This window comes from Falco cherrug, chromosome 3, assembly GCF_023634085.1.
Source record: "Falco cherrug isolate bFalChe1 chromosome 3, bFalChe1.pri, whole genome shotgun sequence".
In the NCBI taxonomy this organism is placed as follows: Eukaryota; Metazoa; Chordata; class Aves; order Falconiformes; family Falconidae; genus Falco; species Falco cherrug.
In genome coordinates, this window is record NC_073699.1 from 37,150,748 (window position 1) to 37,175,981 (window position 25,234).

Here is a 25,234-nt window from a genome sequence, read left to right on the forward strand (position 1 = left end):
CATGAGGCCTTTCCCTTTTGAAATAATCAGCTGAGAAAAGATTAATGACGATATATTTACATCCACACTGTCCCTTGCAGTGAGGTTAGGGGGCATATTCATCATACACATCAGGATTAACTCAGTTTCTGCTGTAGCCTTGCAGTTCTCTTGAAAATGTATAGCCACTGACCTACTTTTCAGGTGGCTTGGGGAAAGTCACTCCAAATCCTTCTGGTATTTCAGCACCATAAAATTGTGATGTTTTACAGCAATACAGCATCTTCCTGTAATGGCAAGCAATACAAAAGTAAGTCACAAAGTAGAATTTGGAATCTTAATGTTGGGAAAATGATGACAGTTTTTGTAACGAGCACACCCAAAGAGCAACCAGCCATGGAAGGCCCCTACTAAAATTCCGTACAGGAATCTGCCTCAAGGCGCAGTCTCTGCATCCCCAGAGATGTCCTAATCTTTGATGACCACCACCTTCTGCTCTTCTCCTTTTTTGTAAGGAAGTTACTGGAAGACCCTGGGCAGTTTCCCCTCCCCACCCCCACTCCCACCCCCCATTTATTTTTTGCTTCCTTCATGCAAAATAGCAGCTTTACTAAAACCAGGCTTATGTGTACGTAAGAATTATGCCAGCTCTGTGCTGCTCGGCATAGTATATCTCAGTCGAATATACTAATTCTTGAGGTTAAAATAACACCAGCTTTCTCCATAGCTCTTGCTCCCTGCTAAGGCAGTTTCTTGGGAAGGCAGTTTTGGAATATTTACTAACCCAAGAGGGAGATGGTGAAGGCCCAGGACAGGCGTATTCATCACCTTCCACCACTGCTTGTATTCGTGCTCCTCGAGCTATGCACATGGTAGACGGATGCTGCCAAATGAGGTGGTATACAGCATCAGGCCTGGAAACACGGACTTTTCACCCTAAAACACAGACAAAGGAATGCCCAACTTCGAAGCCAGCAGACAGAGATGTGTGAGCTTATGTAGAGCAAATCCTTAATCACTCTTAAATACAAGAAAGGCTTCTCATAAATTAAACCCAACCAGATTATTATCTTAAGGTCTTTAAGGATTTGCCTCTGATTTTATAGTATCAGCCTCAGTCAGAAGTGGAGCAATGTTTTCCGTAGCTGTGTTAGGAACTCCTGAAACATGTAATTTTATAGCAGAAGCTTGGACAGACATTGTAACTGCTGTATCGCTACCACTATAATGGTAAAAAGATCACCTGCGTGGCTGTAGTCCTGAGGATTTGCTGGGGTTATTAGAGAGCACGTTTCTGCTTCCCTGCACCAGCTGCAAAAGGGCTGCCCCAGAAAAGAGGGCATGAACAAAACACCCAGGCAGCTCAAAACCAACATTGATTTGTCTTGCCCAGTAATTACATTAATATCTCTGCGGTATGGTTACACAGTATAGCCAGTGGGGAAGAGAAGGAAAAGGATCTGGTGAAGGAAAAAAGGACACAAGTCAGCAATTTAGCTGTTACACTGTAGCTGGAAGGATACACAGGGAATTGCATGTTGTTTCTTCATCAGCTCTTCAGACCTGGTCACCAGCTCAAGGAACTGAGAACAGTATTTAAAGTAATGTGCATTTTTATAAATAATGTTGGGTGATAATTGATATAAATGCTATGATAAGTCAAAAAGTAGTGGCACCAGCACGACACTGAGTGAGGGAGCCAAGCATTTTGGTACTGCAGTGGCTTGCTGTGGCCAGAAGGAAAGCCTCCGTCTGTGTCCCCCCGTTGCTGAGGTTGGGACCACCAGTTATGTGGAGGGAAGGGTTCTTGCCCCTGTGCCCTGCACCATCATTCCTAGGCCCTGTCCAGGCTATGGCTGCATGGGAATGCATCTGCTGGCATAGGAGAGGTGTTAGGCAGACAAGACAGAGGGGGCCAACCACAGCAGACGCCAACCATATCACCTGGTTTTATGAGTTTTTATTAATTTTCCTTCTACTACCCTACTATATAAGCTAAAGACAGGGAGATCAGATTCTACTAGAGTTGAAACACCCACCTGATATCCCAGAGGATAACTCGCTGTGAAGCATGCAAGGTTGCAAAGGCAGGAGCAGGCTATGCAGCCTACTGCTTGTAAAACCTGGAAGAAAACAGTGTCTGAAGATGTCTAAAAGGGGGTTTTCATCCCAGGATTGTTCCAGCCCACACAGGTCAACCGACCCCCCTCTAACAGGTCCCTTGGAAGTGAGTTAATGCTTCCAACCAAGATATTAATTTGGCGTATTTTCTGTTATATTTGCCCTGTTACAAAAAAGGATAACATATTAAACAAAAAAAAAAGGGGGGGGGGGAGAAAAAAGAAAAAAAGAAAGTAGCAGACATTTTTGAGAGTGAATGTTGCATAGTGATATAGGGAAGTATCTGCCAGTAGTTTAAAAATACTTCAGAAAATTGAGGATTAAATGTCTTTCTTAACATTAGCCTGTACTAAATCAAAAGCTTTACTCTTCCTGAATCTGAAATAGATTTAACTATATTACTGAGCAGTGAGCCTTTGAAACAGAAAGGCCTTTTTATCAAAGAAAAGATAGTTCCTGAGTTTGCCTGGGGCATGTTTCCTTCCACAAGATTTGAAAAGGTGGGTAAAGAAAGTAGGGAAATCTTTCATCTAACTTATTTTAAAACACATATATTACATTTTTGCATTTCAAATAATGACTTGTTTAAATTTTATTCTGTCTGTAATTTTTCTCTATGTAATGGATGCTGTTTGCTTCTCATTTTAAATACATCCCTGTCTTGGGGCACCTGAAGTACGCATTTTGCTCAAAATTAATTTCTGCGGTTTTAATTAATTATGATGCCTGTATTAAAAATGAACTTGAAGGTTATTTTTAAAATCTTGTTTTCTTATTTGTAAGATACCAACAGAGAGGAGAGATATACATAGCCATATAAATAATTCTTGAGGTTCAGAATAGATTTATTCATTTTTTTCAGGTCTTCCAGGCTTCTCTTCTGACTGCCTGACAACTCTAAGCCATCCAGAGAAGCCTGAAAGAAAAACTATTACAGAAGTAAAAGGTAAAAGCCTGTATGGGAGCTGGACTCCTTGGTGTCAAGCTGTGCACCAGGACTGGGTCAGCTCACCTCCCTTGGGCTGTTGCTGCTTTTGAAGGAGCTGATGCCCCTGTGGTGATCCCCCCAACTTATAGCCCTTGCAATGGTACTTCTTGTAAGGCAGAGAGCCGCAAGCCTGACCCCATGCATGGCATGGTGTTTACTGAGCCATGTAGCTCTGAACCTTTGATTTGACCTCCACCTTCCTGGTAAGGGAGGTGGGAAAGGTCAACCGCTTTAGGCTGTAATCTTTCTTCCTCTTCCTAAATGCAGTCAGCTGTGAAAAGGAGTCATACATTGGTGAAGCATTTGTCATTCCAATTGAGCATTCGCCTGGACTCCTTCCACCCCCCAGGACCTGAGACCTCTCTGGCTCAGACCATGAACCAGGCAGACAGACCCTGTACTTTGTCGTTTCGGGGTGGGAATGGGCTGCAGTGCTTCATCCACCAATTTCTGATCTCAGAGCAGGATGATTTTCACCTGGAGAAATGTAATTCACCTCCTGCAACCACCACAGCTCTTGCTCTGGACTATGACTTCAGTCCTTCTCCTTCATGCTCTCTGTATTTTTCTGTGAGTAATAATTAATCATTCTGAGCCTAAAGGCAAGGAAATTTTTGGGCCTTCGCTAGAATCAGCCTTCTACCTCAGTGTGTGACAGAGTGGCAATGGTATTGATTTTCCTTTCACTAATTTGTCTTTTTTTTTTTTTTTTTTTTTTTTTTTTTTTAGGGGGGAAGTGGGGGGGAAGCTACCTTTAAGCATAAATGGCCACAATATATTCAGGTTCATTACACTTGGCAGGTGGGCTATTAATTAAAATGAACATTAGTGAATTCGGAAAATCTTTTTTACTCAGTTCCTCAGGCAGGTTTTGATTTGCTTCCAAATACTTGCTCTGTGGTCAGGCTAGACATTCATAATGGGCTCCTCTATGGTAATGGCTTGGGTTTCTTGACAGGGTTTTTCAGTGTGTTTTTAAGGATCACTTCAGCCTCTTTATACACGATGCAGCAGCATCTCTGTTCATATGGAGCAATGGGAAATTTGTCCTTTATTCCCCAAAGCCAGCAATATGTCCTGAACATTGCTGCAGCAAACTGAAATTGCGTAGTTACCACATTTTTAATACAAAGAGTGGGAGCTCAGACAGAGCAATTTGTAGACTCAAGCATGATGCTTGTGACTGTGATTAGAACCAGTTTGCCATGCTAGTAATTACATTCAGAAGGGTTTGGGTAAAACTGAGACTCAAACTACATTGTTTCTCCTAGAAAATGAACACTGTGATCCTACATGTTCTTGAGTGGCATTTTAAAAATATTGATGGAAGATTATATCACATCAGCGTTAAAGATTTTATTTAAGGTAGCTATGCAAAAAAAAAAATAGTTTGCAACTGTGAATGTAGATTGTCATTATTTTCAATACTAGCAACCAATTTTCTGACTCAATAATCCATATGCAGATTTCTAATACTTGTGGAAAAAAACCTGATTTTGATGTGATTTTCTGAACCAAAATATTTTCTGAATCAGTTGCGGTCATTAGTTTTAATTTATTATTTGCATTCCCTTTCCCAACCATCATCTACAATCAATGCTGCAGATGAATCATTAGTACCACTTCTCCAGCTTCCTATCAGCACACTGAAAGTCTGATGGATGAAATTCAGCTTAAGGGTGCCAGTGTTTTCCTTTGTCTCATTCAGGCCATTCCTAAAGCTAAAAACACATAAAGCAGTAAAAATAAACTTCTTTTCCAGTAACAAGTCAAGATACAAAGAACAACCAAGTGCTCCTGAATAGCAATACTGCGGCACTGTCAGCTAAAATGCTGCCATGGACACCTGCTCACTCCCTCTAAAAATAAATTGCTGGATTGTGACACCAGAACTGATGAGCCTAAAAACCCTAATGTCTCGTGACAATAGGATTCCTGGGTGGAAAGCTGTATGTGGAAAAGCACTGGGCAGATGCACCTTGCTCTGCTCCCCTGTAGCTGTGCTGCTGAAGTGTGATTGCAGCCAAGTCAAGGCACTCCAAGGCTGGCAAGGTGAGGCAGAAGCCACAGCCAGGCCCCCAGAGCCCACCCCGTGGTGGGGAAGAATGGCTATTTGCTAAGGCTGAAAGTGGGTCCAGGCGCTGCTCAGCAGACACACAGCTCCATTGGGCTTCTCTCCTTCCCCCTTGGTGAGAAGCAGGGAAGTGGGCTTCCTCAATGGTGGCATCACAAAGAAAAATTTAATTCATTTAATAGATTTCTCTCTTTTGGAGAAAGCCTAGGCCCAATGCTCCTGTCAGAAGATAGCTTACTTGCTCGCAAGGCCGGCAGAACTAACAATGATGGTCTCAGATAAATTGGCTGCACGAGGAACTGCTCCTTTGACCGAACTGTTTTACATGCCTCAACCATAATGCAATTTGTCATTGATTTCAGAGATGCAGCATGTAGACATCCAGGCTTTCACAGGATTCTTTTGGCCTGTAAGGAAGCTCTGTTAGGCTATTTATTTTGTCCTCTTGATGGTGGCATTTTCTTACTGATGTGCCCCCTTGAATAGAAGCAATGCCTTCCTACCAGCCCCCGTGCCTCCTTTGAAGTCCCCTTTCTATCCCTAATGGCTTGATTTCCAGAAGTGATGGTACCCTCAGGTGCTTTTTCTCCTTAAAGAAGTGAGACTGCTCAGACCTCTTGAAAACCAGGCCAACAACGTATGTATAGAGAAGTAACTGTTGTCTTTCTGGGCAGCTCTGGGCAATGTCATAGTACGCTTTGTTAAGTGAGGATACAGTCCACACTAGATGGATGAGAGGCTAGGAGTGATGCAGGGCTAGTATGAAGAAAGAAACACACATCAGTCTATTCCAATTTTTTTCTCCCAGAATGCAGGGAGAGGGAGCTGAGCAAGGATAAGCCTCTCCCCTGTCTTAATGCAGATAGAGAACATTAAATCACACAAACTAGCATGGGTGAGGGACACTGGAAGAGCTCGTTTAAACCCACGGTACTTCTCTGCAGTAGTCACCCATGGGAAATTTACACTTGTGTAGTTTGAAGTTGTCTTCTCTTTATAACAGGTTTGCTTGTACTATAAAGAAATGATAATATAGGGGATATACTGTACTTTCAAAAGATACTTCAGTTTTCCCAAACTACAGAACCCTGCAGGCTGAGAACTCAGATTTCCCCCAAATTACTTACTAAAACTTCTTTAATGAGTATTTCTACAGGAATAAAAGATGTGGAACTAGGACCACACTCATATTATATAAAATAGGAATTAATTTAGAGATTACATGGAACTGCAGAGCTGCCTGCTCCTGCAGAGCTTGTGCATTCCTGGGTTAACACGCATAAATTGACCTTTAAATCTGCATCTGTGGGCATCTAAACATAACCAATGGCTTTCTCCTGCCGTAAGGGGGAAGTCTTGTTCCTTCTCCGCCTTTTCTGTCTCCTCTGACCCAGACCTCTTCCCAGCCAAAGACCCTGCCTCCCCATTTCTGGTGGCTCTGGAGCTTATATGACTTGCCTGTGAGCTGATTCAACTCACTGACCCAGCAGAAAACTAGGCAACCACTTCTTTCCAGGTCACTTTTCTGCTTGGTTAGTGAACAGAACTGGTGAGTGAAAGGCTTCTTCTTTCATTCGCAGGTAGCAGAGCTGATAAAAGAGAGATGATGGGATTGCACAGCTGGGAACAGGGCTTCCTCATATGGGTGGAGGAGGCCTGCTGGCTTAGCACATACCATCCTACGCAACGGAAACATAACGTGTCTAAATTTGAACACCTACATCCATTTCAGACATCTCAAAATGCAGTATAGTAAAACCACCTGCCTTGCACAAGCACAGCTGAGGCCAATACCGTGCACCTGGAACACAACGCCTCCAGCAGCTTGTGCAAGCCACACTGCCCCTCTGCCTGCCCCCACCGCTCCCTCCCACGCCGGCTGGCTGGGCAGCCAGGGTGTCTGTGTGTGCCTTCACCAGCAGCTGGGATGGGGACTGATCCGGCTGAAAAAATAGCTTCTGTATCCAGCCCACTCCCAAAGAGTTGTGCCAGTACAACTCGGGGCAGTGCAGGGGCTGAACAAGGGACAGACATGGGTTATTCCAGCCTGGGTCACAGCAAAGCTTGTACATGTCCAGCTGCTCCTTGCCACTGCTCTCCCGAAATGTTACAAGCCAAGGGCTGTGACCTCCAGCTGCTCGCATGCCTTTTCCTTCAGCTATTTCTGTGTTAGTCTGCTGCCCTAGCTACTACCAACAGCTGTTTGGGCAAAAGGTTAAATCAGGTGCTTGACTTCTGGTTCTTGAAGGGGAAAAAAAAACCAATGAAAGTGCCTGAGATGGAGGGTGGGTTGCTACTACCTATGTACATTACTCTTATATTATTTGCATATGACTATAACCGTGAAGTTGCATAACACAGGCTGCAATGTAGGCTTGCAAGGTTTCAGCTGTCCTTCCTCTCCTGGTCCCTCATGCTGTTTTTTACATTCCTTTGTTGCATTTTGGCTTGTGCTAAACTGTAAGGCCCTTGTGGCAGGGACCACATCATTTATGTATCCGCACAATGCCTCGGATAACGAAGCTCTAGCAGTGACAGGGGCCTTTGGGAGCGCCTGTCACAGAAATGACAGGAGGGAATAGTCTCACTCTTGTGGGGTACAGAATTAATCATGTCTAAGAGTGCTTGATTTTTCCTAGCCCTTTTGAAGGACTTCATCTTTGCCTCTCACCTACCCAGTTCCTTTCCCTCCATCTCTGCCAGCCACCCATTGCCTTTACAACTCCCACCTACCCCTCCATTTTGACTCCATGGCTGATCTTTTCCTTTTGTTGAGAGATCACAGGCTGCCTCTCCTTTATTCTCTCTGCATCTCCTCTTTCCTTCCTGATCTTTGCCTGTGTGCTGAATAGGGCTGCAAATAAAGGTTAGTTAATGAGCAAACCCCACTTCCCTAGATTTAAAAGAGAAACATACAATTGGTGTTTTTTTTTCCTAAATACAGAGGAAGATAAATTAAACCAAATGGTATTTGGAGTTGGAGGGCAAAGAGGAGAGAGGAGGTGGGAGAGAAGAAAGGAAGAGGCAAAGGAGAGCCGCCCCTCTCCTTTGGAGCTGTCTTAGGCTTTGTTTACATTTTAACAGGGGTATAGGTTAAGATGAGAATATAAATTGTTACGGTAGTACCCTTTTTATACCACAAGTAATGACTCTTGTTCAAAAGCAAGTATATGGTTTTGATTTAGCTTATGGTTTTTGGAAGGTTCTTCCACTAATTAAATCCAAATAAACTAAGTATCCGGAGGACTGGGAATGTCTACAGTAAGTTTAAGGAGATGGAAATTTCCTGTGGGTTTTGGTGTGCTGGCATGTTTTGTGCATCCCTTGTGAAGACTTGAGGAAAACTGCATTTTGCTGATGACATCAAACTGTGCCAAGAGACACAGCAGAAGGGGAGTAGCTGCTAGAACACTGGTTCCTAGTCTTTTTGGACCTACACGCTACTGTTAGCCTCCAAAATTTCTTACAAATCACAGTGTGATTTCATACTTTAAATTGAAAACACTATGGAGACACCAAAGGGCTACGATGGGTTACCACTGCTTTATATGACTTCTGTGATCCTCAAGCAGAGCTGGGGAACCACTGGTCTAGAATGAGGGAGGACTGAGGTGCTGATTGAAGACTCTGCATATGCAAATCTTCACTGACCGTAACAACAAGAAACCAACACAATTGGAGGGGAAAGAGTTAAAGTCTCTTAGGTAGTCGGGTTCATTGCAGTTACCATGTGGGATGTGGATGCAGATGTTAGGGGTTTCACAAGGCCTGCATGTTACTAATGGAAGGATTTGATGGGAACTCTCTGCAAGAAGGATGGGCAAGGGAAACCAGAGAACGAAGTCTAAGAAAACATCATTAAGTCAGCTATAACGTGGCATGTTAGGAACAGAGGAGAAAAGCAACACCAGATTGGTAAAATCACATGCATCAGCTGGATATTACAAGAGCTGGCAGGCTACAAACTAGAATAATACACATTTTGTTGCAGGGGCCATGTGGACGCACATGGTGTCTAGATGGGCTATACTCTGCTAGACATGGACTACGTTGCCCAATGAGAACAGAAGTGGTTGGATGAAGAGCTTAAAGGAGGCCCAGAAGAAAAAAAGCAAACAAATCAACAGCGGAACCCAACAGCTGGCAATACTGAAAGACAATATGAAGAAAGGAGCAGCTCTGAGGATTCATTGCATGGATACGCATGGAGATAATAAACTGAGCTGTAATCTTGCCAAAGATGAGGTGAAGATGAAAATGCTGATGGTACCACTGTATTTGGATTATTGAAAAACAAACACCCACTCCCACCCCCCTGCAACACTTTCCTGCGCAGGCAAAGCCTTGCTTGGTAAATGCAGATTCAGGCTCAAACCCTGAGCCAGCCACATGTGCGGTATCGGTGTTAGTGCAGAATGCAATATGAGGCTTGAACTTGTTCTCGGGAAGCAAGAAACTCATTGGGTGTTAGGTCAGTCCTTACATCTGGGTGGAAACTTAATAGTAGTTGTGCAATTTCCCTAAAAAATCCCCACAGATCTAAGTTAGGCGTTTTTCGTTTCCTGCCTTTGCACTTACAGTGCTTTTCACTCACAGTCCTTGCACTTCCCTGTATCATGTAAATATGGTTATTTCACTTAAGGACCTTGGTACAACATTAAAAAGCCACCAATAAGTACGCGGAGGTCCCTTTTGTCGTAATACCCGTCTTCATTAGACATGCTCACTTTACAGAGGAAAAAAAAATAACAGGACGCCCGGATTCCTCCTTTTTTCCTCCTTGTGTAGGCCGACCACCGGTGCACCCTCCGGCCGCGCAGCCTGGAGGCAGCGCGCCCGTCTGCGGCACCCGGGGGCGCCCGCTCCAGCAAGCCCTGCGGCCCCGGGCCCCCGCGCTGCCGGCGGCCCGCCCCCGCTCCCCGCTGCTCGGGGCGGCCGAGGCACCCCCGCCCCGGTAGGCACCCCCGCCCCGGTAGGCACCCCCGCCCCGGTAGGCACCCCCGCCCCGGTAGGCACCCCGGCGCCGGCTGGCGCGCCCGCCTGCCCCCGAGCAGCCTGCCTGCGCGCAGCAAGGCGATGCGGCGGCAGCCGCGCCCGCGCAGTCTCCGCAAAGGCGCGCTGCGGGGCGCGGGGGGCGGCGGGGGGCGGCGGGCCTGCGCTGCCCGCCCACGGCGCTGCCGCCGCATCGGTCGCCTTTCGGCGCTAGGCGCGGGGACATGCGCACTGCCGCGCTCCTGCCCGCGCTGCGCTCCGCGGCCGCGCTGCGTCCCCCTCCGCCGCCTTCCCCCGACCCTGCTGCTGCGCGGAGAGGGAGGAGGGGGAGGGCGAGGGGGAGGGGGGAGAGGCGAGGAGAGAGACGCGCCGCAACTTGCTGCTGCTCCTCCCTCCCCTCCCCTCCCCTCCCCTCCCCTCCCCTCCCCTCGCCGCGCCGCTGCCCGGCCCCTGCGGGCTGCGCTCCGCGGGCAGCGCTCCGCGGGAGGCGGCGTTCCCGGGCGCGCCTCTCCGCGGGGCCGGCGCCTCCCGGTGAGTTGGGGACGGTGCGCGAAGTTGCCGCGTCCGTGTTTTGGGGGGCTGGTGGGTGCCGTCGCTGAGGGCGCGGGTCGCGGCGCGGCTGCGGGCGGCTGGTGGCGGGGCCACCGCAGGGCTGCGGGGCTCGGCGCGCTCCGCAGGGCTGCCCTGCCCGGCCGCGGGCCGTGCTGCGGGCGCGGCGGCCATTTGGCTGCCGGGGGCGGGGGGGCCCTGGGCCGGGAGCGGCGGCAGGTGCGGGGCACGGTGCGGGGCACGGTGCGGGGCGGGCAGGGCTGCGCTTGCGGGGCGGCTTCCCGGGCGCAGCGCGGCGGCGGGGCTCAGCGCGCCGCCCGGCTCGGGGTGCTGCGGGTCAGCCTCGCAACTCTGTTTTCATTCAGATCCTGTTAGGTGCTGACAGACTCCGGTTTGTTTCACGGCGGCATCAGCGCTGGGTCTCGGAAACTCTTGAAGAGGCAGGGATCGCTGGGGGAGAGCAGGGCTGCTTCTCCCGGCGCGGTCAGAGCCGCAAGCACAGCTTAGCCCTAACGCACCGTTTGCTGCTCGGAGCCTTCGTTGCCCTTAGTGATTCTAAGAGGGCAAAGGAAAAACCGGCAAGCAGTCATAGCAAAAAGTTGTGTAGCTTGAAGTGTTACCTAGGCTAATGGATCCGGTTATCTAAATAAACAAACATCGGGATTTCTAGGTGTCTGAACTGTAATGCTTTGAAGGATGGAGGTCTTTAACCTTTCTTTCAAATCTGTCCCTCAGAGATTTGGGGTTAAGGAGAGTAATGTATCATCCGTGGTGCTGAATACTGGAGTTGATAACATTTGTAAAAGGAATGGCCTCTGAAATAATACCGAGCCATTAAGCAATAAATGCAGAAAAAGAGTGAGAGAAGGAGCAAAGATCAAATTATGGCAGACAATATTTTCCCCCTTCCTAGCAGCCGTGCTTGATTAACTTTTATCTGGAGTTCTTGCTTTATTCAACTTGAATAAAACAAGAGCGCTGTGTGAACATGAAGCGAGTCTTCCTTAGTCCTCTTGAAGTCTGTCTGTGTTGCAGTTAAACGATGATCGGAGTAGTGTCTGGTAAGAGCATTTGCAGAAGCAAGCATTGCTAAAGGTACCCAGTAGGTAAACAGAAGGACGTTTTCGTTGTCTTTGTTTCTCTTCAGCAATACAGAATTAGAAATTTCAAATTCCAGGGTTTGTTATTCTACATCTTTAAAAATTTTGCCCTGATAAATGTACCTGTATGTGAGGTGCACGGCGTCAGTGTAGTGCAAGTGCCTCCCCTTCCTGGAAAAGTCATTAGTTCAGGGGTTAGCTTATTTAACAAGGGCCAAATCCTGCAGCCTGTGGAGCATATCCTGTAAGGGGTAAGTGTCCTTTGCCCTCGTTGAAAACAAAAGCAGTGAGTACATTATGTGCAACGTCCTGCAGGCCTGAAGTACAAGAGCAATTTTATGTTTAACCAGTATTTCAACACAGGATTTTATTAACATAAAATCATCGTTCAGGTCAGCAATGGGGATCTGCAACTTTCAAATGAGAAGCAGATCTGAAGGCAACACATTGCTCATGTGAGCGAAGGTGGTGGGATATACCACTCAGCAAGCTCACCTATCTTTTGTTCAGTTCCTTTTATGAAATATCATTTAATGAGGAAAAGAAACAGGTATTCCATTGCATTTTAAGCCACAGTGCTCCTCATGAGCCTCATTGCCAGGCACTTCGATGTGAATGTGGCTTTAGCTCATGTATTATATACAAATGACTGCTACTAGATAAGCTTTAAATTTATTCTACTATTAAAGTTATATTGATCTGAAACTGGCAACTGGATTTCAAGTCCTAAATAAGAAATGCTCAGTAATCTAGGGCTGATTCATATTTTAAGAAGCACAGTTCTGAGGAATCCACAAGGAATGTGGATCTCACAAGAAATTCTTACTGGCTGTTAATGGCATTTAGTTAAGAAGCGCTTGTTCCTGGGGCAGTGCGGACCTCCTTAACGCACAAAGGATTTAAATCTGTTTATCAGCTCATCGATGTCCATGGTAAAGTGCTGTAGAGTTCAATGATTGGAACGGGACACAATTTTCTTCCTTGTGGAAGATGGAGGGATGGAGGAGGGAGGGTCTTTTTCAAAGTAGTTGCAACACTGTATCATCTGCAACTGCAAAATATAATTTAAGAGTAAGATTAATAGACAAAGAAGGCTTGGAAACATTATTTAGCACTTAATTGAAACAATAAATCATTCAAATAACATAACCCAGGCTCCTATAGTAATGCTTGTGCTTCCAGGTGTTGGGAATGGAGCAGATTTCAGGCATGGGGCGTGAGGGTCGCTCAGCCCCAGAGGTGTTGCGGGCTGGGGGCCGCGCTGCGGCCGGGAGGGAACTCAGGCAGGCTGAAAGGGCATGGAACGCTGAGACTTGCCCTTATCCACGGGTTGCCAGACTGGAGCTGAGAGAACCCCCTCCCAGGTTTGAGTGCTGAATGAATGGCAACGGCTGGCTCAGGCCCTGCATGGAGCCAGCAGGGAAGATGCACTGGATGAGGCCCTGGTGGTACAGCCTGTAGCTTGGATGCAGGGTGCCCTGGCTGCTTGCTGCCCAGCCCTGTGTCACACAGATGCTATCGGTTGCAGGTCTTACACTGTGTATAATGACACCAAAAAACTAACATTCTGGTGAGGGTGGAAGTTCAGGATGGCTTCTTTGGGAAAATGGTGTCTTTCTAAATGTTCGTATAATCAGATATCGCTTACATTGATTAAAACATGGAAAGGGCAAGCAGTGCACACTCATTTGTGTCACACTGCCAGTAATAAACTCTCTAGAAACCACTGTGCATTTGTGCAGGCTCTTGGAGGCCCTGTAAATCCTGTTAACAGATGAGGAAGCTGAAGCCTGAAGATTTGGCTGCCGGTTTCCTGAAGGGAGTTGAGATGTTCTTGGTTGCTGTTTCCCCATCTCCATCCTGGTATGCCTCACGCTCTGAATTGTCATGCCATCCTGCAGGTTCTCTGTAGGTCTCTCAGAGGTGTGTGTGCTGCATCTGGCTCACCTTCGCCCTGGCCCCTCACCTCCTGAAAACCCTGTGTGCCGAGCAGCAGCGCTGCCCTGCTCGTGAACCAGGGTAAATGCCAACCTGCAGGCGTCTGGTGACTCACTCGAGGCCTCAAGCTGCAACCCCCTCTGCAGTTTCACTCTGCTTTTCTTCCATGGTGAAGCAGTTTTTTTACAGCGCTGGGCCTGCTGTTCCTGCGCTGGGGAGGGTGAGCTGCAGGTGGTGGGACCTCCAAAGGCTGCTTCTGCAGAGGTGCACCAAGCAGAGCTGTCACGTGAAGATGATGAGTGACAGGAGGCGTTCCTGTGCTTTGTGCATGTGATATAACCAAGTTTTAATCAAAGCAGCAGCGATAGATTATTAGGGCAGATAAATACTGCCTTGTTACAGCCCTCTTGGGTCATATGTAAGCAGTATTCCTTTTAGAAAGGATGAATGAATAGTCAGTGTGAAGGATAAAGATCAGCATTGTTAATCACTCTGGAAGTCTTCCGTGGGAAAATGTAAACTCATGAGGAAAGACAGTGTCCATAAATGTCATTTAAATATTTAGATAATTTGAGGATAAAATTTTGGTATTAGAAGGCATGCAAGTATCAAGTCTTGTTTGGGTTCCTGTCGGAGATAACTAGGACTTGTACACAGCTGGGGTTGGTCAGTGGTGGGCTGTATGTATTTCTACGTAATGCTTTGCTAGCAGTAATGAAGAGCTTTTCTTCAATACCACCTGTGAAAAAAGGTCTAATTGTTCATGTCAAAGTGCAGATAAAAAGATTAGAGACTTGGGAGACTACATATGCTTAAACTCTTGTGCTTCAGGTGGGATGAACTCTTCACTTCTGGTGCTCCTCGGTGAGCAGTGTGCCAGTTGACCTTATCTAGGCTGGGGCATGAGGATGATCATCCACTTACAGTTTGTGGCTGTTGATGCATCTGCAGGATGAGAAAGAATGACTCCAGATGGGAAAGAGTGGTTTCCTTCCCGCACACCCCCCCCCCCCAAATAACTAGAAATTATAGGAATTCTTCCTCTACTGATCCTTGATTTCATAACTCTCACAAAAGTTTCTTTTGTCCTTTTCCAGTTCTCAGAATGTGATACAACCCTTGAAAAAAATCTGTGCGCTTTCATGTAAATACCATGAGGATGAGCCTTTGAAAACATATCTTAGCTGATGTTGATGAATAAACAAACTTGGCCAGAGTAAATCTTTTCATCTAACTTCAAGAGCCACACTGTAATGAAGTAAATATAGATGTACTTAATGGGCTCCTTTCATCCCAATACATAACAAACTGTCTAAAGTAATGCAAACAAATCTAAAATGGATTTTTAAGTGGGGTTTTTTTTTTTTTGGTTGGTACTGGCGCAGTTAGTTTAGTCTAGCCAGGTTAGGATGGGAGTGGAGCATGCTCCTTGGAGCTTGGAGATGCTGGGTTGAGCACTGTCCTAAATGGGATGGGGCAGAGAGTGCTTGAGATACTTGGCTCTTCTCCAGTGGTTGTTCTGCAAAAAAGCCAGAAAGTGCTTGTTCCACGTGTGGTTTAAAACATGTTATTTGATGAGCTTCTCCCCACACTCATCCCTTTGGAAGGCAGGCTTCGAGGGGCAGCGGAACCTGCAGAGGCTGCTGTCTGCTCTGCCTCTGGGGCAGCCTGCGTGCAGTTCGCCACCGCTTGGCCAGGCACTAACCAGCCTGGGGGGCTTGCTCTGCAGGACACGTCCTGGCAGGGCTCCGGCCTGGTTCCTGGGTTCAAGGAGTACCAGAATTTGGTGTTAAAGGTGGCCCCAGGGCCACTGTGACAGCTGCTGTAGACACAGGCACTGAAGTATGACAGTGGTGGCTGTGTTGACTTTGGCAGCATCTTGTTGGTTGGGAGCTGTGGGAAAAAGGAGCTCAAAGAACAGTTCTACAGATCTGGACGTTCACTGTGTGGCAGTGGGTTTGATTTCATTTCAGGACTTGCAGGATGACTGTTTTCAATGACAGCATTTGTAAATAAATTAATGACTTATTGTGGAAAGCGTGCCTAGCAAATACAACCGTTTGGTGTCACTGGCCTTGCTTCATTGAGAAGACCGATGTGTACAGTTTGTATTTCTCGTATCACAGAAAGAGTCTTTAGATCTGCTCTTTAAAAAGCACAGTTATAAAACAATTTTACTATAAGGACAACAGCTTTGTTTTGAAAAGCATAAACCCTGTTTTGAAGAAAAAGACCATAACTTGGTCTTACCTTTTATTAATAGGAAAAGTTCAGGTCCATTTCATTCCATTGTGGAATAAAATTCCATTCAAAGCCGTGCAATATGCTTATAAGAGTTTGAGTATTAGACTATTTAGACAACTATGTCAGCATAATTACAGAAATTCTTCAGTATGAGATTTTTCTTTGCTGAGATCTTGATGAGTGGGAAATATTATAAAGAATGATTTCTGTGAGTGTTGGAGGAATTCTGTGAAGGAGCTTTAAATCTAGGAGACTGTTGTACTTTTAAAAACGTAACAGTGATTTACTAACGTCTGGATTCAACTCACTCTTTGACACCTCAAATAGTCAGACATCCAATTTAGCTCGTGTCTGGTTGTGTTGTGCCATGTGTACAGAAGTGAAACGTATTAAAAACTGTTCAGCTTCGGATGTGTTCATCTGGGGATTTACTCATAAATAATTGATAACCCTCTGAAACAAAATCTCTTCATTACTCCATGGATTGCTCACCTCTTCCCTCCCATGCTCATTGTTCTCCCAGGCGGGGGAAAGAAGGAGGTGCTGCTTTAATGAAGGTGTACGTCAGCCTCCACTGCTCCTTTCAAAAGGTCATCCAACTAAACAGCGGCAATGAAATGCTTGACAAAAGCTGAACATTTTATTGTCCTACGGAGATATGTGGCATTCCAGTGTTTTAGAGGAACCACTTAGCTGCTGTATTTAAGACTTCTTTTCATCCTAGCATAGAAGCAGTGCTTATGATGAATTACTAAATCAATGAAGTGTTTGTGTCTACCGCACCGCAGGACAGGACATCAAATTAAAGGGCTGTTTGATATGCAGTGCCAATTACAATTGTAATATTTGGTCTTGATCTTTCAGGATTTTAGTGCTGCTGAGTATCCTTGCTCAGACTGTTGACTGCAATGGGACAAGTCTTTGTGAGCTGTGGTTTCTCTTTTGAGCAAGAGTTTGCATGATTGAGCTCCTGTTTACCAGACATTGTAGTGATGAATTTCCTCTCCTGCAAAAAGAGCCGTTCTGCTGTCCACTGACTTAATAAACCACTGACTTAATAAAGTGTATTTGAGTTGATCTAACAGAATCTAATCTTAATGGAAAAAGTGTCTTAATGTAAGATCAGTTCATCTTTCTGATGACTTGATTGCTTTAGAGTTATTAGCCAAATTCTGTAGCAGTCTTTAAAGGTGCTAATACTTGCTTGCGGTTTAATAGCACTAACTATGGCTAATGTACAGGAAATGTTCAAATCACATCATTGAGAGAGAACCCTAACAAATCTTACAGCTATTTTAATGTGAGGTTTCAGATGTTACTCATGTTTAATTGGAAGGTGAATGCTATAAAGGCTTTGTCAGTCTGTTGTTTCCAGATGATGGCACTTTCTATGGAGGAACTGTAAGTCCCAGAGCACTGATCCCAGCTTTCAGCGGCAGGATTCATAGCTCAAACTCTTCCTTTTTCACCTGGCAGAAGTGTGCATCTGTGGTGTTGCCTGGGTTTGTGTCTTCTGAAAAAATACTGGTTTCAATCAAATAAAAGGAGAAATAGTAATCACGTTCTGGCTGATATTGGAGAAAACAGGGCCTTCTGTCCTGCTTCTATAAACCAAGAAGATTAAGCTTGCTTATAAAGGATTAACAGAGCTCTCTTCTGTCAATTCGTAGTGGTGTAGTCAAAGTGCCTGATTCTACATCAGTGGAAAATCCATTATCAATCAATGGGAATTTTGCAGCTGAAGCCAAAGGGATTAGAGACTCCTCATTTGGAAGTGACTGAAGGAGAGAAAGGCATGGATATGCTTGTTGCCATGTGGCTGTGAGCCACCACGGGCGTGTGGCCACAAAAAATGGGATAGAAAAATCTTAGTTTACCCCAGGCAGGCTATTTCCAGACATGCATGAAAGGGCTAGTGCTGCTGTGCAGGGCTGCAGAGAAGCTTTACCTGGAGTGCCGCTGGTCCTGAGTTGTTACGTCCAAGCAAGATGATTTCAAAGTGGAAGAGGTACACAGAGAAAGATGACCTGAAGTCAGTCCTCTTCTAGGGTTTGTGCCATGGTGGGAGAGAGTTAATGAAGAGGTCAGGCTTGCAATGGTAGGAGGAGTTCGGAGGAGCAGTGGAAGATGGCACAGATTTGGGGGTGAGGGGTGCAGGGGAGCACGGGTGCTTACATCATGCTCTCTTACCTGATGCTACTCGGGCTGCCACCCAGGCAGATTGGTTTAAGAAACTGGAGTGTAAGGGAGATGCCTGAAGAAATTCCTGAAGCTATTGCTGAAGAATTTGCTACTGGTGGTGTTGAGGGTGGTGTCCTAACATTCTGCATTGCCTGCAGAAGTTTCTTCCTTTAATAAATAATACCTACTTTTTGTTCTAGTAGAGGGCGTAAGACCAACAAACAGACTGTCAGAGCCTGCGAACTATAAAAAACCCTGTGGTTCCACCAGACTTACTTTAATGAGGAATGTTCACCAAGCACATTCCAAAATAAAATTTCACTTTCTTCTGAAAGACTGTCATAGAGCTTAGCTTAGAAGTAGCTCTGATCCAGAGCCTAGTTGTGGAGAAAAGCATGATCTCCATGACCTCTGCTCCAATGTTTGGTAGGTACTTTTCCAGGGCTGGAAGCTAATACATCACAAAAAGCTATTCAGAGTGAAATTTACACTTTCTACAATTATTTGGTAAATGTGAATATATTGTTTTGATCTGTTATGATAGGCAAGATTGTGTCATTTAGTTTGGCAATTACAGCGATTAAATTAATTTCCTTTACTTTTAAATGCAAAATAATTGAGAATACATCATGAAAGGTTGGGGCTCTCTTGTTTGTAGCTTCATCATTTATTAATCTAACACACTAGATGAGAGGCTTTATAGATTTGCTTGCCTAAGGAAAAAGAAGAAGAAAATATTGAAAGGCCAAAATAGATTTGTATATTCTGTCTCACACTTCTAGGTACTGTCAAGTATTGCCTCATTTTTAGTACACTTTGTAAGAAAGGACACTGCTTTTCCCCCAGAAGGGTAAATAGTACCCTAATGCTTAAATAGTCTTATATTTGGATAGGCAAAGTCCTTTGTGCAGTTCCTCCCCCTCACACTCTTCACATAGAGGTATAATGTTGTAATTGGGCAAGCAAAATAAACTGCAAATGAACATGTCATAAAAAAGTACGTTTTGGCACTATCCTGGCCATCTGAATTGACTGTCCTGTTTACAGGAGGAAGTGGGGTTTGGCTTGCGACTTTCTCTAATTTAGCCTTTTCAGAAAATGGTGTTGGCCCAATACAGGCAGGTGGTGGAATAACAGCTCAGTGGGGGCAGGAATGCTCTTATATCTTACCTTTATGTAGCTGGAGGGGATTTGAAAATTGGATATTTCTCTCCATCTCTGCAGCTCCAAGTAGCCCCGACACTGCCAGCCATGGATTAGTGAAATAAATCCCTCATCTTCATAGTGAAGTGGAAGGTATAAAGAGCATTTTCTGTCTTTTTTTCCCCCTTTTTAATGTGTCATTTGCTAGCTGGCACAGCGACCTCCATTTCGTGACTCTTGTGCTGTGACTTGTCGCAGAGCTTTTCTGTGTGGATTAATAAATCACTCAAGGGAGTAGTAGCATGTGACATTATGCATGTGGTCCTGAGGTAAAGTTACCTATAGACCATATATAATGAGTCTGTACTTCAAATATTCTCTGTTAATGTGGTTTGATTTTTCTAATGTAATTTGCTTTCCTATTTATCTGTTTTCTTAACTATATACTTGATAGTCAAATGGGTTGCATACATATAGTCACCTGGTGTTGCCAGTGTAGCTGAATTTGGAAAAAAATATCCCTGGCAATTTGGTACATGAAATTTGCCAATGCGTTGGGAAATGTTTTTATGCTAGTTACATAGAGGTACAACAGTTCAGTTTCCCAGGGTATCTTGGTGGACAGTCTGTCAAATCTTTTAATTTGTTGTTACAGTCAATTATATTGACTGAGGTGAAAGCAAGAATTAATCTTCTTTTCCATTCTTAAAGTGAAGATTTAATTTCATAGTCTTAATTTACATTTCAGTATCATTTGTGTGTTTTAATTTGTGTGAGTGAACCCTGAAGCCCTTACTCAATTGTGACTCCGTCTTTAATTTTGCCTATCAAGTTCATCTCATTTCTGGAAAGCACATGCACCAGGAATTGATTAGCATTAACAGTCAGGTGGATGGTAGGGAAAGAAGTGATGTCTGGGTCTGGTGTGGGGCCTAAACAGTTATGATGAATTGATAGATGCTTGCTTCCAGGTGATTCTGTTACCATCCTCCCAGGGGAGGTTTAGATTGGATATTAGGAAAAAGGTCTTCACCAAAAGGGTGGTCAAGCATTGTAACAGGCTGCCCAGGGCAGTGGTTGATTCACCATCTCTGGAGATATTTAAAAGACATGTAGATGCAGCATTTGGGGACATGGTGTAGTGTTGGACTTGGGAGTGCTGGGTTAACGGTTGGACTTGATGATCTTAAAGGTCTTTTCCAACCTAAACGATTCTATGAGTCTATCATTCCTCAACAGGTTTGGTTTAAAAACAGCCCTAGAGAAGTACTGGAGAAAGCTAACTAGCCCAGAAGCAGAGGATTGATTTCCCACCAAAATGGGATGTCATTATCATGAGGAAATTAGCTGAATTATTTACTTGGCAGGGAGGTAGCCAGCAGCTCAGCATTTGTTTCCCATTTATTTAGGGCTCAGGCATAGCGTGCACAAGTAGCATGGTGCAGTTGGTTCCCAAAAGGCACATCAACACCCACAGCTGCCCTGGGAGGAGAAGCCTGGTCTGTGAAACCAGTGATGGGACCCCTGAACTCCTGCAGGGGTGGCCTTGACAGACCTGCCTGGCCATGTCCTCATTTCTAGCAGCTGCAGGGGTCTTGACAGGGTAGGTAAGGTGGCAGATAATGGAGCAGCGGGAATCTTCTCTTAGGGGTTTTTTGGAGGCAGGCAACCTGGGGGTTTCATCTCCAGCTGTAGACCATGGAACCTGGAAGTGCTGGAGTCATCCAGCACCATGGGATGTGGCTCTGTGCAGAAGCAAGGTGGACCAAGAAGCGAGTTGTAGATACCCCAGGACAACAAAGCTCTGGAGGTTTAGACCCCATGGTTGGCAGTCTGGGAACCTGGAAACCCTTGGTTGATTTTTGTCACTTCTTTGCTTCTCCCAGATGTGGGAATTACTGAAATGTTAGTTCTTGGACAGTGGTGAAATTGCCAGGAGTTGTCAGTTTTAATCAGCAGTAAGTACCTTTTTATTCAGAAAACACAATAACCAAGAAAATTTGTTTTCACTTGGTTTTCTGAACTAGGCAGGAATCATACGTTGCAGTGCTGTGGTTCCCTGGGAAAGAGAATTTCCAAGTCTTTGCAGTTTCTGTGTTCCACCCAGCACGATATGTGCCCTGCTCCACAGAGCAGTTGCATTTTCTGTATTAAGTATTAGCATGTATAGTTAATTACACTGATGCTCCAAAAAAGCAACAGCTTTAAACAGAAAAGGCTTCCTTTCACTGGAGTCTAGAGGAATTAAAACAAACAAACAACCCTCCAGAATTTCTGTGCCTAAGCTATCTGTCAATAGGTAGCAATTGATTTTCTGAGGTGTAACTCTGAAGTGTTAGTGTTCATCATTTAAGAAAAATCATGCTCCCTGCAGTTCATCAGCAGCTGGCACTTAGAAAGATTGAATTCAGGAAAAAATAAGTCTGAAGATTGCTGTAGGTGAATGTCCAGAGCTGACAGATTTATACCTTTTAAACACCTTGCCACCTGGTTTTATTAACACTCCAGTACCTGTGGTGTGTGTCTGTATCAGCCTTATTTTATGCAGATAAGGAGCAAGCTCTCGCAAACAAAAAATAAAAAATTAGTCCTATTAAGTGAGTTGCGTGCTAAAGAGTGAGGTTTCTTTCGGTGGCAGGGAGAAATGCAGAGCTGCTTTCTCTTCCTGAAACTGGTGTTTCAGTTAGGCGGTAGGGGAGTGTTGTGGCTGAGGGCATGCACTGCAAGCTTAAACTTCTCTCTCTCCTGCGTTACCCTCTCTAGTGGATTTTTGTCCCTCAGCCCTGGCAGTGGTGGGTGTTTGATACGGGAAAGGGTTACCATCCAAAAGAATGGTCTGGCCCTTTGGTACATATGGAGCTTTAAATTAGGGGATGCTGATACAGTGCAGATTGTAAAGTGGAGCTTGCAGCAGGATGTAACCAACACGGGTCGTTTACATGCTGACAGGAGTCTGGCTTCCAGGGGGGCAGCTGTACCTGTGGCTGGCCCCAGCTGAGCAGCGCTGTGTCCAGGGGATGTCACCTTCTGCTCCGCTGCAGAGAGCGGCTAGGAATTATCCCACATCCAAAACTGGAACTGGTAAGTGGTATAGCTACCAGGAGCAAGGGGAAGTGTGAAGTTCTGCCCCTCAGGAGGAGCAACCCCAGGCACCAGTATGTGCTAGGGGCTGGCCAGTTCGAAAGCAGCTTGGCAGGAAAGGACCTGGGGTCCTGGTGGACACCAAGTTAGCCTTGAGCCAGCAGTGTGCCCTTGTGGCAAAGAAAGTGAATGGTGTCCTGGGCTGCATTAGGCAAAGCATTGACAGCAGGTGGAAGGAGATGATCCTGCTCCTCTGTTCAGCACTAATGAGGCCACACCTGGAGTGCTGGGTCTAGTTATGGGTTCCCCAGTGCACCAGAGGCATGGACATACTGGAGGGAGTCCTCCAAAAGAAACATGAAATTATATAAGGCACTGGAGCATCTCTTCTATGAAGAGAGGCTGAGAGAGCTGGGGCAATTGAGCCTGGAGAAGAGAAGGCTCAGGGAGAATCTCATAAATGTCTTTATAGACATATTTATAGACATGTTTAATGTCTTTTCATTATGCCTGAAGGGTACAAAGAGGACGAAGCAGGCTCTTTTCAGTGGAGCCCAGTGACAGGACCTGGGCACACACTGAAACACAGGAGGTTCCCTCTGAACATCAGGAAACACTTGTTCAATGTGGGAATGACCAAGCACTGGCACAGGTTGCCCAGGGAGGAGGTGGAGTCTCCATCCTTGGAGATACTCAAAAGCCAGCAGGACGTGGTCCTGGGCAGCCAGCTGTAGGTGGCCCTGCTTGAGTGGGGGAGACCAGATGACCGCCAGAGGTGCCTTCCAACATCAACCATTCTGTAATTCCACCAAGTACACTCTTAAGCAGCTGTGCTGGCTGGCAGTAGGACCACCTCTGTGCCACCTTCTTAGCAGGCAGTCTTTTTTTAAGAGAGTGTGTTCTAAAATAAGAGTTCTCTAGTTCTTAAAAAATTTGAAAAAGATTTTCCATTCTGACCAAAGAAAGGGTATCGACATATTCTTGGTACTTTGTGTCTGCTTCTCAGTTCATTTTCACTGTTTTAACCTTCAGGTTTTAAAACAAAAAATCTCTTATATGCTCCCTAGATTGTACAGCAGGGATGCAGTATCTGTCATCATCTTCTGATCCTGTAGGATGTGTGCCAAAGAGCAGTTATTTCATCCCTGTTCTGACCGTGTATGTGAAAAATAAGCAAAAATCTCACTCTTTGCAGTGACTGGAGCCTGTAAATGTTGGACAAATAACACTTATTGTGCAAGCCTCTTGTCTTGCTTTTTCTAAGTATTTCCCTTCCTTTAAAGCCAGGTTCTTAGTAGCTCTGTTTCCAGGCAATTTGTAGCTGGCGTCATGTCCCATGTGCCTCCATGGAATAGCAGACGAGGTGCTGAGTTTAGCTGTCATACTGATAGGCCTTAAGCAGTATCATATGCAAGACTCAAGGCAGGAGACTTTTATCAACGCAAGCCTAGAGAGGGCTTTTGTTGTAAACCACAATGGTATGGTGTGCCACCGTGTGTTTCCTCCTCCTGGCAACTTAACAGACGCCTGGAAACAAAGCCCACCAAACGTGCTGCTTTTTGTGCACATGGGAGCAATGTAACTGTTATCTGTGACCTTAGCCTTCTCATTTTGGCTTGAAAGCTAATTTTGTATTAATTACAGGCATAGCTTTAATCTTTGTCAACAGGACAGCAACAGTAGAGTTATCCTTTGACTATTGATGTCCAATTTGGTTTTATCCCCTGACTCTCTGCAAAACAAGGACTGAAGCATTTTTCATATAAATTTATTTCCTATTCATGATTTTTAAAATTCACAAAGAGCCTGATCTTAGATATACTGTGCTGCCTTCTCAGTGTAACTACTATTGTTCTAGTGCAATCCTTGGAGACTGTAGGAGGCTTTCCAGGTCAGGAATAAAGTTTTTTGAGGTGAAAGAAATAGGAGTGGTCTTAGCATAAGTGGTTTGATTTTCCCAGAGGAAAAGGAACATTCTCATTTTAGGAGAGGATGAAATCCAAGCCTTTACACAGGTCCTCCCCAATTAAAGGCATGCATAAGAGCTTAGGTACTGTTTAAGTTTTGAATTTATTTGCAATATCAGAGTCTTTGAAAGAGAAACAGGTGCACGTGTGATAGAGTGACTTAAGTTGTCAGTGACCTGCAAAATGAGTGAAAATTTCTTCCTTTAAAATCTGAACTGGGAAATGGAGGTAGACTTAGGTAGGAATAAGTTTAATCAAGAAAGATATTCCTTCCTATAGAAAATATATTTTGGTCTTTGATTTTGGTACCTAAAGTCTGTGGTGTGCGAAGAAGAAATGCTTGGGAGGATTTGAGTTCGTATGGCATTTTAATTAATTTTAACATATCTAGAAAACTTCAGAAACAAACTTCATTGTTAACCAAAAAGTTGCAAAGTCTGACAGGCCAAAGGGTACATGAACAATAGCTGTTGAGAAGATTTCCATGATAACTGAAAAATGTAGATTTTTTTGTAGATCACTTTGGAATTTGCACGTTCATACGCCTTTGTGGCTTCAGAGTGATTATACATGCAAACCCCTGGTGCAGAGAGGTGACTGCATGGATAAAGTGACACTTGGTGCTACTCTTGCTCTTTATTATACAAAAGCTATGTTTATTTTTAGTTTTGCTCATGTAAAAAGTGCAACACTCCTAAAACTGAGAAGAAATATTGTAGTTAGTATTTTCATCTTTTTATTGCAGCTAATTGATATGAGACAGTGATGCTAATATCTGTCAGGCTAGTAAGAAAATAAATCAGGGGCTTTTTTCTGTTTTATATCATTTGCCTTATACTGCACATGCGGCAGGAGCAGTGAACTCGAGAATTACACT

At 45.0% G+C, this 25,234-nt stretch overlaps 1 protein-coding gene across 7 annotated transcripts in view; it reads left to right on the forward strand.

Annotated features, from left to right (window-relative positions):
• Positions 1-10,258: 10,258 nt before the first annotated feature.
• Positions 10,259-25,234, forward strand: part of PAG1 (phosphoprotein membrane anchor with glycosphingolipid microdomains 1) — a 116,148-nt gene continuing 101,172 nt past the window's right edge. For 6 of the 7 annotated variants that reach the window (XM_055706511.1, XM_055706514.1, XM_055706509.1 and 3 more), the window contains exon 1: positions 10,262-10,685. The gene's annotated coding sequence lies outside the window, so the exon portion shown is untranslated. Of the gene's footprint in view, positions 10,686-25,234 lie in introns of all 7 variants that reach the window. The other variant, XM_055706520.1, reaches the window with a different exon arrangement.